Raw genomic sequence first — 12117 nt, forward strand, 5'->3', positions numbered from 1 at the left:
GTTCTTTCCCCTCTCTGCTACACCCCATGCTATGGTTTCTACAACTTCTGCACCTTGTCTCCTTCACTCCTCCCTCCCAGTCCATCTGCATTCTTGTCAGGAACCACCTTCCTTCTGCTTCTTGCACCAGCAAAAGGGGCATCGAGAGCAGAGGAGAGACAGTCTTGCTACTCTCAGTTCCAGTGCCCTGCTTCACAGTGGAATCTGGCAGTCATCAGTTGCAGGGAAAATCCTTCTTAGCCCCTCTAGCCTTGGGCTGGAGCATGCTCAGTAGACACAATCCTGGGAGAATTTAGCTGTCAAACTCTGTCACCGCTGATCATGTGCAAATTGAGATATTTCAGAGTCTCGTAAGGTGACCAAGTTTGGGCAAATTATCATGGGAAGGGCAAAAGGCACATCCCTGACACCAGTCCCAATGCCAAATTTCAAGTCCTTGCTCCAAAATATGGAAGTGCTAGTTTCTCAATGAAATGACTTAAGAATTTTTTTTAAAACATCTTCTTTTCCCCCAGTTTTGTTCTCTGAAACAGTTGAATGGTTTCAGCTGAAATTTTGTAGAAAAATTTAGCCTGAAGCAGACTCATGACATAGGAAACTTAGCCCTAATGGTTAAAGTTTGGTAAAGTTATAAACAACTTAAAACAGGGTTTTATAATGGTGCTGGGCAGTCTTAACCATAAGTGTCATTATCTGCACCAGTTATAATAGTTTCCTGATGTTATTCTTACGTCCTGATTCACTTGGACCTGAAAATAATTAATCAGTTGAGATTGGGAAATTCATTTCGGAACACTATTCATTTGTATCCCCTATATATCATTGGCATTATTTTCAGCTTCTCTTGACTGGTAAGTCTAATATGTTTGGGCTAAAAAGCTTTGGCAGAATTTAGAAGAATGTAATTCAGAGTTCAAGAGACAAAACTTGGTATTCTAAGAAGTATTTGCAATTGGATTTTACTCTACTACTTTTTGTATCAGTTTAAAAAGTACTGACCAAAAAAATGGACAGTAGAGAGAACATCACTGTGGTAAGAGGCAAGGAATATATTTTCTTTGCTTCATAAATTTACTTCTGAATTATAATATTCTAGCTTAGAATGACATATCAAACACCAAAATAGAACACCATTAAAAAAAACATTTTTTAAACTCTTTTCTTTATATTTAAGTTAGAAGGGTGATTCTGAGGTCAAAGCCATATTTAGACTTTACTTTTTCTATGTTAGTCTTTCTGTGTGAAATTCTCGTCTTATTCTTCCTTGTGAGGAGGTACACATTTAGGATATGATATACAGTGGTCTAGTTATGCAGCTCCCAACAGAGGTAAATCAATATGTACCTTTATCCCTTTGTAAGCAGTTAGTGCAAATACCTGCATCTTCCATTTTTTCTTTTTATAATTTCAAAAATTCTTTAATCCATGCTTTATAACAAAACCTGCAAATCTCTTTTATATCCAGGTTGTAATCCTAGATCACCTTGATCGATTGGTCCATCAGCCCTCACAGAGAGAGCACCAATCACAACACATCATTTGTGGTATTTTAGCCAGTTCTTCAGCCACCCACTGGCCAGGCTGTCAGTGTCACCGGACACCCGATCAGCATAAGGCACTGCAGCCCAGAACCCCTGAGCAATCCACCAGCCTCAGCCTCCCAAGTAGTTGGGATTACAGGCGCCACACCACTGTGCCCAACATAATCCCAGATATTAGGGCAAATGTAACTTCAGTATGTTCAGTTTTGCTGCTGTTGGAGTAAGCAGTCAAAAAGAGGGCTTTAATTCAGGAAATACCACTTTCCATAGTTGGGGTAAATGAGGGCTACATTTTCGTAAAATGTTAGCATCTCCTTTTTTCATATATAGCTAAATGTTAAAAATATGAAGAAATAGTTTCTACATTTAAACTGCCATTCATTTGTTTAATTGTTTTAAATTAGGATGATATAATGTAACAATTAGAATAGCAGATTTTAGGAAATATTGGAGTATGTGGCAAGCCATTTATAGAGTTACTTTGAGAGGTGGTTGGATTCTGGAGTAATATGACAATTTGAGTTCTCTAGGACCAAAGCAGATCAGGCATGTTGCTTTCTAATGTTGAGAAAATGGATTAGTTACCTCCGGTTGCCACCTATTAGATAGGAATTAAAGCTAGCCTTGGATGAGTTAACCCCCTTGTCCTTGCAGGCAGGAAGTAAGTACTACAGCTGTGGTTGACCAAAGGTGAGGCCACTATGCAGATGACAGCCTTAAAATTAAGAGATGGGCTCACTCTGTATTCAGATGCTTTGAAATGATGAAGTGGCACTGGAACAAAGATGATGATAATAAAAATCCTTTAGCCTTCAGTCCTGCTGATTGGAACACCATCGGATTTCTTAAGCTTTCTTCTACTACCTAAGACTTGAGAATTACTTCACTTGCACCATACTTAGGAGAAGTAGTGACTTCTGAAAGGATGAAAAGAAATTTCACTTACTGGCTGACATTTGCACATTTTTCTGATAATTGACACAAGAATGTACTGTAATTCTTACCAAAGCCCAGAAGTCCTCTGTAAATTCACATGAATTATTTCTTGTATTACATTATGCTAAATATGTGGCCTTTACTGACTTTATTTTTTGCTGTGATAAGCACAATAGTTTGTTGAAAGCTAACCTGGGGGTTTCTAAGAACATCTCAACTATCCATTGTATTCAGAAGTGTTTCTAGTTCTGCACGACCTAATAGTTAGGATCCTACCAAATTCACAGGCCATTTTGGTCAATTTCATGGGCATGGGATTTTAAAAATCATAAATTTCATGATTTCACCTATTCAAATCTGAAATTTCACAGTGTTATAATTGTAGGGGTCCTGACCCAAAAAGGAGTTGTGGAACGGTTGCAAAGTTATGGGGGGGGGAGAGGGGTTGCAGTACTGATACCCTTACTTCTGCGCTGCTGCTGCTGCCTTCAGAGCTGGGCAGCTGGAGAGTGGTAGCTGCTGGCTGGGAGCCCAGTTCTGAAGGCAGAGTCACCGCCAACAGCAGCGCGGAAGTAAGGATGGCATGTTATGGTATTGCCACCCTTACTTCAATTTAAGAGGAAGCAATAACTTGTATTTGGATCACTAGGTGGGAGGGAACATCTTAAACAAAGTTACATCTTAAAACAAAGTTAACATTTAGTTCATCATTAATAAGGCTCCATGTTTGTCAAGAAAGTCACGGATTCTGTGACTTTCCGTGACTTCTGCAGCGGCCAGTGCACCTGGCCCGGGGGCCGCCTGAGCAGCTCAGGCAGCCCCTGGGCTAGGCACACCGGACACTGCTGGGGCAGTCTTGCCCTCGTCCTCCAGCAGCAGGAGTTTGGGTGTGAGGGGGGATTCAGAGCTGGGGGTTGGGGTGCTTACCAGAAGGGCGACAGCAACTGCAGAACCGGGGCTTGGGGCGGAGTGGAGGCAGCACGTGGAGCTAGGAGGTGGGGTCCCTGCTTCCCAGGAGCCAGGTAGGGAGCCGGTCCCAGCCCCAGCAACACCCCCCCTCCTGGGCCACAAACCACTTACCACCACCCCCCCCAGCACCCCTGGCACACACCCCTTCCCAGGTACCTGCTCCCCCCGTCCGAGCACCTGTAACACCCCTGGGCCGTGACTCTCTTCCCCCCCCCCCCGAGGACCTGCGGCGCCACCCCCAGGCCCCCCCCCCCCCAGCACCCGCAGTGCCCCCCCCGGCCACCCCTCCGAGCCGCTCCCCTCCCCCCCCCCAAGTTTTAGTCAGGGGTATATAGTAAAAGTCATGGACTTGGTGAGCTTCAAAGCTGGGATGAGCCCATTGCATTTCTGTAAAGGCCCATGGAATTGGGGAGGAGCACATTTACTCTGAGATAGACTGAGTCCGCTACCTGTCCAGTGGCAGGGACAGATGTGAGATGCCAGCATGGTAGCTCAGAATAATTGACTGGAAAGAAGCAGCCTGGCAGGCAGTGGTAAAGCACTTCAGCCACTTTCTCCTTATATCCTAACTAAGGATGGACAGAAAGATGTTGAGGAAAAAATTAACAACCGGCACAAGAATGTCTCACGTCAGGCCCAATAGCCATTAAGTCACCTGAGGACATTTCACTTAGGAGTTCTAATAAGCTGTAGTCCTTGCCATTAAGTATATTTAGCCTTAAATCTGTTCCTTGGAGACATCTCAATTAACTGAATTATGCAGTGTGGCATAGTTTTGTATCTTTTATTTTATTGGTTATAAGTTGAAAAAGAGAACTCTTAAAAATCCCTGCAATATTGGAGAAAACTTTTCTTACCAAGCTCTAATGTTATGTGAAGCAGGAATACAATTCTGGAGCTGTAAAAGGAAAAAGCAAATGAAAAATACTAGTGTGCTGAGATACCTATTTCTCTGCATTTTCAGAGCATTTGTACGAAGTACTAAAATGTTGTGTGTGTTTATTTTCAGGTCACCATTTAAAAAAGTAAATATACAGAGGAATTGATGGCTTAGGAAACTCTTAATTAATATAAGGCATTTCTGCCTCTAGGTTGGCAGATTACATCAAGTCGAGGTTGGTAGTAACCAAAAGTTTTTGGATGGTCTGTGTGAAACAAGTGAGAGTGTCTCGGTTCAGTTTCCAGTGGACTGACCCCACTAGCACAGTGAGCACATTTGCTTCTCATGTTTGGCAGCCTTGGGAAAGAATCCAATAACTACATCAGAATGGAGACTGAACTACTTCTTGCTCCTAAAGGTGGTCACTCTATGGCAGTGGTTCCCAAACTTTAACAACCTGTGAACCCCTTTCACTAATATATTAAGTCTCACGAACCCCCTCCTAAAAATGAATATTTCCAGGGATTTTTTCCTTTACATGAGTATAAATTATAAAAGCAGTGATCTTGGAAATATAAAATTTGTTTTTATGACATGCTTATTACACACTATTTATTATTATTTATCATTACAGTATTTTTATTACATTACGAAAATGGCAACACTCTTTCGAGATCTCACTTTCTAGCTTGTATCACTTTGAATAAACCTGTTATAAGACAAGGCTCGTATGTTTCATAAAGGAGTATCAGATGTGAAACAGCATGAAGGTATTTAAGAAGCCAACTCAAAGGGTTCCTCCTACACAAGCAATCAGGTCTTGAGCAGTCCAGGCAAACAATGCACGTTACAACAAAGCTTAAACTTGTTCTTCATAATAATTTTAAAAACAATATTAGCTACCTATTTAATTTAAAAACAAAAAAAACCCCAAAAAATCCACCTTCCTTTCCATTTCTTATAAGGAGTTTTGAAGTTTAAATCTCCTCAGTGTGATAGATATGCTTGCTTTGATTTGCTTACTCTTGGAAGTCCAGGGGCTCTGGGCTGCTGGCCCTGTGCTGGGGTCCCTAGGGACAGCTCTGTCCGCCATTAGGGAATTTTTTCCCGAGAACCCCCTGTAACCCCCAGAGGTTCACAAACCCCAGTTTGGGAACCACTGCTCTATGGCAGTGCCATGGAAGCTTATACTATTGTTACAATTACACAATTATAGTGTAGGACCTATAATTTAACAATGTTGCAACTTCACTGTGCTAGTATCCCAGAAGGCAGTAGTATAAGACAGGATTCAGGTGTCTGTAGTATTGCTATCTGACTCTGAATAAAGATAGATGATGTGGTAAAAATACCCGAGTCCTGTCTGTACTACAACCAGCACTGCTGTTAACACTGCTGGAGATAGAGCAGTGGTGAATTATGGATCTTAAATTTGCAGTTGTAGAAACAGCTCTGCTATATGTATTTTGTGTCTACACAGAGGACTTCAGTTTCCAGGGCTATCAATTGGGCATCTTTCATAATCGCCGAATTCATATCTGGAGACAAAAGTAGCATGTGTTTACACTGGTTTTAAATATTAGCACATGAACTTTTGGTAGAAAATGTTACCTAATAGGTGACTTCTTAATTATACAAAAACTCGGTTTAACTGGGCAGGTTTAACTGGTCCACAAGGGACACTTTCTTTTGGCAGTCACCATTCCCCTCCCCCCCCCCTATATATATCTATCTAGCTATCTATCAACTAATAAGTGTAGACTTATTTTGAAGGGGTTTTTGGTACTCTATGAATTGGAGAGAAACATTTCCAGGTAGATTAGGTGAAACATGTTTCCCATTCTTCCAGCACGAAGCATACGAGCAATTTGTTCCCAAACAATCCAAATGTATTTTACAGCTGGATTGATTGAAGCTCAAGGAAGTCATGTGATGTCCTTGTGCCTCAGTCACCAGCCCAGCTGTAAAATTGGGTAAAAGCGCAGGACCTTTTTGAAAAACAGATGCTGTATCTGACTTGAGGTTTTCTGGCTAAATTATCAAAACTAAAACATTGCATCAAGAATAAAACTTTTAGATACTGTGTTGAGTAGTTTAAAAAAATTGAAACAAATGCATAGACTGGTAAAAAAATCATTCATGACTGCTGCAAATTATCTTGTAGTGTATATCTGAAGTAGCAGCCTGAAGTGTGCTGTACGGGCTTCTGTCATTGACTAAATGATGTTACCACCAAGTCTGCTTAAAACCTCTTACTGGGGAAAGGGAAAGAAACCGATACTTTGGGAAGCACTTTCAATCGTGGGCATAGGTTTTTTGCTATCTTTTTAAACAGCCTATTCCGTCTACTGATGAAAACATCAGAGGTAAATGATTTCCTCACTTGGGTCATAGTGTAGTAAGGGTTGCTGGTGTATTAGAATAGTTCACAGTACAACTGTGAATAGTTCACAGTACAAACCTACATGAATTAGTTATCAAGCATATTCATATTATTCCTAGCATTATTGACCTTGAGATTAAATAGGGAGAGTGAAGGGGAAAGCAACTGTTAATTTTTTATTTAATTTTTAGTATGGCATTATTGAATTGCATTTGTTTTTATATTAGTGCTTGCCTTGTTTTTCAGAGTAGTGATAGCTTTGATATGAAGTTAGTTTTGGGGTCTATTGTTGTACACACTTGACACATTTCTCCTCATACTTTAGAAAAATGTCCTTATTTAACCTTTAAATCAGATTTAGCTTTTTTTTGCACATTCATGTATGGGGGAACATTAGGTGTTCTATTGCCCTCTGTTAAAAATGGGCACTTTTATGTGGGCATTTACATATTACAGGAACAATATTGTCTATGAGCTGGTCACAGCAGCACTGAGTAAAACTGTAGTATTGACTTATGTGGCATTGTCACAATATTTTTCTTCCTCAAAGTATGTACTATAGAGAAGAATCTTACACTGGTATCATTGTTGTCATGGCAAATCACAAAGGGACATAGCCTCCTTGCAGATTGAGCACCATTCGGGTAGATCTCAAGCTAGATGTTTGAGGTAAACTGAATATCCTATCAGCATGTCAATCAATGGTGGTCTTACTGCACCAACAAAGCTTTTGGCGACCACATGATTGCTGGGCATAAAGTGGTATTCCTTGGTAAACACACTTTGGAATTTGTTGATCTTCCATCCTAATAATGTGTCCGTACTAAGAAAGCCACCAAAACCAAACCAGGCCTGATGGAGGTGGTTGGGTTCAGTTTAAAATATGCTCATTTCTAATCTTGTCCTGCCACTTAATGTGGAGCAGCTGACAAAGATGATGAGAATCAAAAACATCAATCTAGTGCTCTTTAGCCTTTCTCGGTGCCCATGTTTCACTGTTTTACAACAGAGTTGGTATATTTGTAGTTCTACAGATCCTCATCTTTCTGGCAAGCTTGAAGTCATGCTGTACCACAGAGGCTGGTGAAAGGCCCGAAACATGCTATACAAGTGTCCACATATTTTGAGCATTCTCCAGCAAAGTCTATGGTGCTACCCAAGATTTTGACCTTTGCTATCTATTTGTTGTCCTATCTGGACAGGTTATTAATACTGAGCTTGTTGTAATTTGGACCTAGAGGCTGCTTGATGGTAATTGCCAGGGACTTAGATTTATCTGGCGTAATAACCAGACCTAATGCGTGCTATTTCTTGCCCAACTGATCCACCCATTAACTGCAGTGATTCAACAAACTGAGCAGTAGTAGGGGATATTATTGACTGCTTTTATAAAACACTAAAATCTTGTATTTGTGTTCAGGAAATACATGGTCTCACCTCATGAGTCTGAAAGTGTTTAGGAAAATAGCTGTTTTGTGTTGGGATTGGGCAAGATGTAAATAATGAAGGGAGAAGCTTTTTGGGATCCAGGCATATGTATTGTGACGTCTATTCAACATTACTCCAGAAATTCAAAATGTTTAGTGAAAAGCTAGACTGCATGCTAATGTAAGGAACGCTCTGTGTGCTGCAGCTACCTCAGAGCTGTATACTTGTAGATATGTTTCTATTGAATCTTTAATACAGCATTTTTTTTTGAGTTCCAGTTGGTATGTTAATATTAATATTCATATATGATATACACAATCAACTATAATCTGTCCCATTGGTGTTAATATTCAGTACAAGGTATTATTGTTTTGGTCATTTTTAGGAGTCTGTTTTACAGTAAAACAATTTTTCAGCAGTACATTTTTCTTAATTTTTTTTTTTTAAATAGTAATAGACCAAGTGAAATTCTGAAAGAGGAGTTATGGTTTAACAATTTTGTTTGATGTTTGTAATCCATAAATAAATGATTAACTTTATGGCTGGCTTGGAGTCAGAGAGACTACTATTGCATTGTAAAAAGAGATTGAAAGGAGCATTGGCGAGTTAGTGATTTGTATGTAATTGAGTTTGTCTTACTCACTGAAGACTTTCAGCAGAAAGTTTTGTCTTTTGAACCCATGTTTCTGTATCTAGTCTGACCAGTCTCACCTGCTTTAATCTCATCTTGGAATTGAGTTATGTTCCTCAGTTTTTAAAGGCTTTTTTTTTTTTTTTTTTTAAATAAGAATTGAGTTCTCGGCCTTATGGCTAAGATCAAGTGTAGTAGCAGTGGCAGTATCATAACCAATGAGGTTAATCTGAGGTGTGATTATTGCTAGTTGAAAAACTCCCACACCCCAATCTGGATCAATGCTAGTTATGTGATATGTATGTACCTCGTGAACCTTGTAACCGATACTCGCAATCCCCCAAAACCCAAGCCCGACCCCAGATGTACAGTACCTTCCCTCTTAACTTGTGTAAATTTGATTTCAAACATTAACTTTAATAAAAAATTTTAATTTGTTCAGAAATATATTCTGTTTTTCCACTGTTAGAACACACAGGGCCACTCGGCACTAGGGAATATGCAAGTCCCATCTACCTGGCTGTATTTTTGAAGCTTCTCCTGGTGCTACTCAAGCAATCAGTCAAACATCTACAGTTCTGTAGGTGTACCTTCTCTGAACAGACATGTAGCAAGGGTCGAAGATACAGGGTTAGTGCTAGAATTGGGAAATGGCATTGCTGACAACCATAGGTTTATACTGTATGAGCAGGTTAAACTGTGATGGAAGTAATAAATATTATCTATTAATGCAAGGTTGCATTGTCTGTCATTAATCTTGGTATCTTTTTGCAGAAGTAATGATTAGTAACATGAGCATCTATAATAACTCCTTAAAAGTGACAAGGTGTGAACATGTGGCTTCTAAGTAACACTACATGGGTGGTGGTTGCAAGTAAAAGTAGTGCTCATTATAGACATATAAACTGATTTCTTAAAAATTATAAATCTTTTCTCACCCTTCCCATTTATTGACAGTTGCCTGTTTTTGTGTCACAAACACTTAAACATATTTATTTTTTTCCCCACAGCAATAAGAGGTAATACGTTTTTGAAAAAATTAACAGTCAAAAATTTGTCATTAAAAGTGCTCAGAGCAATTTAACTCTACCATTCTCCTACATAGGTATTGGGGAGCCCTTTCAGTTGTTGTAGGAACCTTAATTCTGCCAGTTGTGCCATTATCTACTCTCCATCAGAATGTCCCAGTGATTGAACTCTGTACAACAGTTAGTCTGTCCTGAAGTATTGTCTTGAAATGTCCATATTTTAGAGCTTGACATGGAAACATAGCACCATATTTCTATAGGTCTATAATGTTATGACACAGAAAAGCTCTATAAAACTATATACTAGTGGACTCACGGGTTGCTTACATATTCTGTTTTTAGGCAGTCATTTTAAAAAATTGAAATTGCTACCAACTTAAGTGCCTTTTAGGGAAAAATGTTTGGTAGAAGTGTCTAATGTTCATTCTTTCAAAAGCTGTTAAAAGGCGGGGGGGGGGGGAGCATTTTATAACTCATTAAAGCAATGTTCTTTGTGTGTGGTTAGGACAGAAATTCAGAGCCTGATGCAACAACGCTTCTCTTTGCCAGCAGTGTTAGAGGGGGAAGATCAGTTAAACCCATCACTGCCACTGTTTGTGCATGCTTCTTTTTGCCAAGCTAGCTGATACTCTCTATTTGGAAATGTGGCTGTGGCACGTAACCAAGCTTATTTATCACTGTGTATCAGTGTATTCTTTTCTTTTTGCTGGACACTTTCATTAGTTCTGCACAGAATTATCATTTGGATAGAAAGGTTATTGTGCCTAAAAGACAAAGTATCATGTTGATAGAAAAACACAGAGCAGAACAATGTGCATCAAGATTGAGGGATAGCTCAGTGGTTTGAGCATTGGCCTGCTAAACCCAGGGTTGTGAGTTCAATCCTTGAGGGGGCCATTTAGGGATCTGGGGCAAAAATCTGTCTGGGGATTGGTCCTGCTTTGAGCAGGGGGTTGGACTAGATGACCTCCTGAGGTCCCTTCCAACCCTGACATTCTATGATTCTATGAGACATTAAAAAAAAAAAGAGAGAGAGAGAATTAGACCACAGCTATTGGTGGTCATTCAAATCTGTAGGCCCTAATCCAAATCTTATTTTAGTCTGTTTTCATACAACTTTTATGTTTCTGCCACATTTGTCATGTTTATTCTGCTAAGGCGCATGTCTTTCCTTATTGGCAAACCAGGGTCCTTTATTTAATTTTTCTTGGAAAGAGTTTTGGTTTTTTTTAATCTTCAGTACACATTTTCTCGTGTAATTCAGATTTTATTTTAAATCAGAATGGAAGGATCGATTTTCTGTAGTTACATGTTTCCAGGGTGTTAGAACAATAATATTGATTTTTTTTTTAATCAAATCCTAAATCTCTTATCACCTGTGAAATCTGAATTTAACTCTCATTATAAAAGTAGTTCCACAAATCAGCTAGACGTATTCTCTACTTCCTAATAAAGGACTGTGTTGTCTCTTATATGGCTTTCTTCAGCATGACGCTATCATTGCAGTCCCTCATTTGCTGGTAAACCATGTGACTGGGAAGGACTGTTGCTTAAATACACTGTTCTGTCGACATATGTAAGTGGATTACAATTCTGTCTTCTCCTACTAATTAAAGTAGTCTTGGGCCTCTCTTATGGAGCAATATTTTGTTATCTAAATGAGACCATTAGGAAGTTCTCTTCCTAGTAAATGCTAGCTGTACTGGGATGGTTTTGGAGAAGACTTCTACGCATAAATGTTTGTGGTGACAACTCAGTAGAAATTCTTATTTTTGCTGAGCAGTGCACATTGGTTGGTTTTGGGGTTTTTTTCATTAGATGTAACAATATTTAATAGATCTGAACAACTGATTCTGAGTTTCTTTTTTGGGGGGAGGGGTAGTAATGGCTTTCTGATTTGTGAACTGGATAGGAATGTATAGTTGTGATCAAAATGGAGAGTTTCATAAAAGGAAATGTCTTATTATCACAATATCTCAAGATACCACAGTCCACTGCTTGCTTTTCTGTTATGTGAAGTGGGCTTGCTAGTTTAATTTTGCAGGCAAGATTTTGTTTCCAGACACACATTCTGATGACAAAAAACAAGAGTCTGGACATGACAAATACATTTTCAAAGGAGAAAATGAAAACGTGGGTAGAATTGAGATCATGACCATATATTGGTAACAATCTGCTGTAAAAAGTGTAACCACTTGTATGAAAACACATTTATCAGGATTGTACAATCAATCCAAAAACATTGTTCACAGAATTTGTTGGTTCTTGTGATAGATTTGTGGTGTGATGCCTCAGCACCACAGTCTGAGATGGGTGCTGTG

The 12117-nt window shown here is 39.4% G+C and overlaps 1 protein-coding gene and 1 pseudogene across 1 annotated transcript in view; both read left to right on the forward strand.

Annotated features, from left to right (window-relative positions):
* SETD3 (SET domain containing 3, actin N3(tau)-histidine methyltransferase) overlaps positions 1–12117 on the forward strand; it is a 69763-nt gene that overhangs the window by 6775 nt on the left and 50871 nt on the right. The gene's annotated exons all lie outside the window — the stretch shown is intronic.
* LOC135878796 (U4 spliceosomal RNA) lies at positions 8958–9038 on the forward strand (annotated as a pseudogene).

This window comes from Emys orbicularis, chromosome 4, assembly GCF_028017835.1.
Source record: "Emys orbicularis isolate rEmyOrb1 chromosome 4, rEmyOrb1.hap1, whole genome shotgun sequence".
NCBI classification, from domain to species: domain Eukaryota; kingdom Metazoa; phylum Chordata; order Testudines; family Emydidae; genus Emys; species Emys orbicularis.